This window comes from Schistocerca cancellata, chromosome 8 (assembly GCF_023864275.1).
Source record: "Schistocerca cancellata isolate TAMUIC-IGC-003103 chromosome 8, iqSchCanc2.1, whole genome shotgun sequence".
Classification (NCBI taxonomy): domain Eukaryota; kingdom Metazoa; phylum Arthropoda; class Insecta; order Orthoptera; family Acrididae; genus Schistocerca; species Schistocerca cancellata.
In genome coordinates this window covers 479,742,616-479,748,616 of record NC_064633.1, presented here as the reverse complement: position 1 = coordinate 479,748,616, position 6,001 = coordinate 479,742,616, and positions in this window count along the sequence as shown.

The window sequence follows — 6,001 nt, the reverse complement described above, 5'->3', positions numbered from 1 at the left end:
GACAATATCATCAGCGAATCTTATCATCGATATCCTTTCACCTCGAATTTTAATTCCACTTGTAACCTCCCCCTCACTTATCGACCTTAATGACAGTGAAAAATTAAACCACATGCACCTAATGGAAATTTGGGAAAAGCAATCGTCACCGAACTTAATTTGTCGGTAAAGAGGGAGGAAACGGTCACATCTAAATGAATGGAAAAATGCATATGAAATCGGTGAAAATTAATTTTGAGAAAAGCGTAAAATTAATGAAGAAAGTAAATGCGCGGTTGTTACGTTAACATTTAACTGGCTTTAGTGAGATATTTGAGATTTGGGGAAAATTACGGTCGCCAGTCCTATTGACAAGTACTATAATAACTGAAAATGAAATATTAATGCACATATAATTAGCACTAAAGGCGTGGCAACTGAAGGTTGACATGTTCTGTGTGAAAACTGAATGTTTGTCAGAAGTAATAAATTTCGCTACACTCTGACTTAATTTAGCAAAAGAATGAATAAAACCGGAAAATTGAATGTTAATTTAGTGACTGAGATTAATAGTGAACTTTGTTCCTGAAGCACTACGAAATTCAATAAAATAAGGTTAGTCTTGGGCTACCTCAACAATCATGTCAGAAGCTGCTTGAATCTACGCAATTTAGAAATAAGAGAACTTGAATTAAATGATTATGAACAATCAACAATAGTAAAATTTCGTATGTACCAAACTGAGCTGCAGTCACAGGTAAGCTAAAATATGGTAACAAAATTCGCACTCTTAATTTCTACTTGTGTAATCTAAATATTGCAGCCAGCTATGAATACTTTAACTGAACTTTGAAATTAAAGCAGTGAAATCGAATGATATTACTTTAATGCTGGTGTATGAATTTCAACAGCACTCAGGTTCATTCCAGAAAAGTTAGGGACCCTGCTTGGTAATGCAATTGGGACAATGAGCAACAAAGGTTCATGCTAAGTTTCTGTATTTTTGTGATGCAACAGTTTGAAAAGCTGAGGTCTGCCATACAGTTCTAAAACTTTACGTACCTTTAGTCTTCCTTGTTGGTTGATTGAACGTTTGCAGTCGTCGATTGGGGAGGCGGCGACAGTCACTCATTGTCGGCCGTCGCCGTTGCAGAAGCTGGATGTTGGCGCGCCTTCTTCTCGACACAGCCACCAGGCGAAACGGGCTCTTGATGTGCGCCAGCTAATGCTTCCCGTCCACGACACCGTGTCAGAAACTATCATAGCAAGTCGAGCGCAATTACATGCTGCCAAACCCAGAAAGCGCGGCAACTCGCGGGAGCGTCACACAACACACCTGCTCCACCGCCCTACTCCAGCCAGACTCCCTCTGCCCGCGCTCCATGCGGCAGAGTTAACAAACACTACCAAAGATCCTAAACACTTTGGTTCTCCACACGTCCTATCGATGTAATCGTTCGATAGCATAGTTTTCCCTAGGCAAGGCCCAGCGTAAAAGTACAAATAGTATTTACAAAACAAAACAATTATACATCAACATAAATGCATAAATGTATATACATATATACAAATAGTAAAACAGTTACAATATATAAAGACACAGATGCGTCATATCTTCAGGTTACAAAATGAGGAAAAAATTTATAGTACAATAGATGGAAATAGGAGGACATGAAATTCCGGCGTTACACACTTCTGCACCTTTCTTTTATTTCCATCATTGTTTCTTCTATATACTGATTGAACAGTAGGGACGAAAGACTACATCCCTGTCTTACACCTTGTTTAATTCGAACACTTCGTTATTGGCCGTCCACTCTTATTATTATTTCTTCTTGGCTCTTGTACATATTGTTTATTACCCGTTTCTCCCTATAGCGTACCCCTATCTTGCGCCATTTACCATTGTCGAACGTTTTTTCCAGGTCGGAAAATCGTATTAACGTGTCTTGGTTCTTCTTTAGTTTTGCTTTCACTACCACCAGTGTGAGAATTGCCACTCTGATGCCTATACCTTTCCTAAAGTCAAATTAATCACCATCTGTCACATCCTCAATTCTCTTTTCCATTCTTCTATATATTATTCTTGTAAGCAATTTGGATGCATGAGCTGTTAAGCTGATTGCACGATATTTCACACACTTGTTGGCTCTTGTCTTCGGAATTTTGTTGATGATAGTTTTTAGATAGTCAGATGGTATATCGCCAGATTTATACACTCTACACACCAACATAGTTTTGTAGCCATTTCCCCCAATGATTTTGGAAATTCTGATGGAATGTTATCTATTCCCTCTAGCTTATTTTATCTTAAGTCTCCCAAAGCTCTCTTAAATTCTGATCCTAATGCTGCATCTCCTATCTCTTCTATATCGACTCCTGTTTCATCTTCTAACACATGAGACAAATCTACTACGTCATAGAGGCCTTCACTGTGCTCTTTCCACATGTTCGCTCTCTCCTCTGCATTTAACACTGAAATTCCCGTTGCACTCTTACTGTTATCACCCTTGCTTTTAAGTTCACCGAAGGTTGTTTTGGCTTTCCTACATTCTGAATCAGTCCTTCCAGCTATCATTTCCATTTTCGATTTCTTCACATTTTTCATGTAGCCACATCGTCTTAGCTTCCCTGTAATTCCTATTTATTTCATTCCTCAGTGGCTAGTATTTCTGTATTGCAGAAATTTCCTGAACATTATCGCATTTTTTTCTTTCATTGATCAAGTGAAGTATTTCTTCTATTTCCATGGCTTGTTCGCAGATTTCTTCTTTTTATCTCTGTTTTTCTTTCCAACTTCTTGTTTGCCATTTTGAGTGATGTCTTCAACTGTACTACCTACTGGGCTCTTCTTTATTGCTGTATCTACAGCCTTAGAGAACTTCAATCGTGTCTCGTCATTCCTTAATGCTTCTCTGCGTATTGTTTCTTTCTGACTAATCTTTTAAACTTCAGCCTACTCTTCATGACTACTACATTGTGGTCTGAACCTATATCTGGTCGTAGGTATGCCTTACAATCAAGTATCTGATTTTGGAATCTCTGTCTGACCATGATGTAATCTAACTGAAATCTTCACAGATCACCCGGACTTTTCTAAGGATACCACCTCCTCTTGTGATTCTTGACCAGAGTAAACGGGCTCTTGATGTGCGCCAGCTAAGGCTTCCCGTCCACGACACCGTGTCAGAAACTATCATAGCAAGTCAAGCGCAATTACATGCTGCCAAACCCAGAAAGCGCGGCAACTCGCGGGAGCATCACATAACACACCTGCTCCACCGCCCTACTCCAGCCAGACTCCCTCTGCCCGCACTCCATGTGGCAGAGTTAACAAACACTACCAAAGATCCTAAACACTTTGGTTCTCCACACGACCTATCGATGTAATCGTTCGATAGCATAGTTTTCCCTAGGCAAGGCCCACGTAAAAATACCAATAGTATTTACAAAACAAAACAATTATACATCAACATAAATGCATAAATATATATACATATATACAAATAGTGAAACAGTTACAATATATAAAGACACAGAAGTGTCATATCTTCAGGTAACAAAATGAGGAAAAAATTTATAGTACAATAGATGGAAATAGGAGGATATGAATTTCCGGCATTACACGTGCCCCATATTGTCTGAGGATGTTTGTGTAACCTAAACAGACTCAGAAAATGTCCCAAAAAGAAAAGAAAAACAGCGGAAATGCACATGCTGGAAACTTCCAGAAAATTTAGCATTAGTCTAATTAACCATAAACCAATTTTTAGACCATAAAAATTGAGTGGAGACACTCCTAACCTTATTCCATTCTGTCATCTTACATAAAAGAAAACAGGTTAACAACATATTAAAATTAATAGAAAACATAGAAAATGGTTTAGCAAAATTCCTAACAGTATCAAGAAATGGAATACTATTTACAAAATTAATCAGAGTACGTGGTCTTAAAAATAGGTAGATCAGAATACGCAAATTAATAATTAAATACACAGAATAAACATTTTATATAACCTTTTCGTAATTAATATTCTCGTCGTGAGAGTCTACTTAACGCTAAATAAGAAAATAATATAGACCAGATCGAAAAAAAATATTGACAGCAGAATTCTTTTACATCAGCTGTCCGGGAAGAAAACAACTCCGCCTTCCGTACCCGCAAGTACCAAGAATGCCGAGAGCGGCACAAGAGCCGACAGTGGCTCCGCCTCGCCAGTATTGTTGCGCCCGCCTGTGCGGCGCGCTTGATCTCACTCGCCTGTGTAACGGCATTTCCAGAACGTCCGTTTTACTGAATTCTTTCGGAAAAGCTCACTCCCGAGTAATCTCAAGGAGTCCATTAACACTATCACAGTGGATAACTCAACACTGTCCATCATCACGCACATGTACTAGCCTGAAACTTAAAACAGCATGTAAGTACATTGGCAATGACTAGTAAATCACATATTTATGAGATCTTACAGCTAGTTACAAAATCATATTTACATTCCTTAATCTACTGTGACTCAGCTGAAAACTTAAACTAGCAGCTTGGATTTTTTAATAACTCTTAAATCATTTAGTCAAAATTAATTACTTATTAATTATAACTTCTTTAATGTCCTCTTGGTCAGGCAAAAGCATGGCAATCTAGCAAATCGTTAAATCTTACACTCTATATTTACATACTGTACAAATTACCCATTCTGTGGTATTAATCAATCCTAGGTTGGTACAATTTCAAGTCTACAATGTTCCGTATACCTAATAGTTATTCAGAGCTTGGATACTCTAAGCAATAAGCATTTGTCGACGTATACCAATGACTTTACATGGTCCATTATAAACATACTTAAATTTAGAGATTTCATTGTCTATCTCGCTTGATTTCTCATGAGCTTTTACAAGTACTAAGTCTCCGATTGCAAACTTAGCAAAACGCGCTTTAGTGTCATGACGACGTATGCGAGCATCAGCTTTTAGCTTCATTATTTCTCACAAACGATCTTTTTTCACACCAATACTAATGTCAATCCGAGGAGGTAATTTGATTATCTCTTCCTCTAAACTTTTACTTTTGTCGTCTAACAGGATGTCCTCTGGAGAAAATCCCATAGACTCATGTCTCAAGGTGTTCATAATTCTCTCAAATTCTGCTACATATTTGCCCCATGCCCTGTGGTTGTGGTGGCAATAGGTACGGCAAAGTCGGCCTAGCTCGCGCATATACCTCTCAGCGGGATTTCCAGCCAGACAGTAAGCTGAAATATGGATCACTTCGACCCCCATTACTTGCCATGCCTTCATTCCACAACTTAGAAGTAAATTGTGACCCATTGTCTGATAGTATCGCCTTGGGCTTACCAATATGAACAAAATAATCGTTCACAAGCTTGCTATATACCGCTTTGACTGTAGCTTTCCCGTTCGGGTATAGTTTGATGAACTTGGAAAAAGCTTTTAGCATTACTAAAATGTAGGCAAAGTTTCCTGATGACTTGGGCAAAGGTCCGTACAAGTCCACGCACAGTATTTCAAAGGAGTCGTTAGGCCTTATACTTTGCATAGGGCCACGACTCGTACAGTTGGTAACCTTCACCAGCTGACATAAATCGCAAGTTTTCACTCTGTCAGTAACGCGTTTTAAAATGTTGTTAAAATGCACTACTTCACTCAGATTTTCCGTACATTCCTTTGGTAGTAGTATATTATTTCCGTGACGTATTTGGTGGGCCAGCATACCCGCTAAATATTACTATCTTCACCCTTACGTATGTACAAGATATGATCGTATATCTTGTAATACTTCCTTAAATTCTCTCCTTCTGGACTCCTTTCGTCATATCGGGTTCTCACCATATTTAAACAACCGTCCTCGTTCTGATGACGACGTAGATTCTTACAGATGTTCACTATTAATTTACGTCCCTCAACTTCTTTAAAATAGTATAGTTTGACCACTCCATCTGACTCATCTTTCAATACATCTTGATTAGACTCGGGCAACCAGGATAGCGCATCCGCTACGCAATTGTCG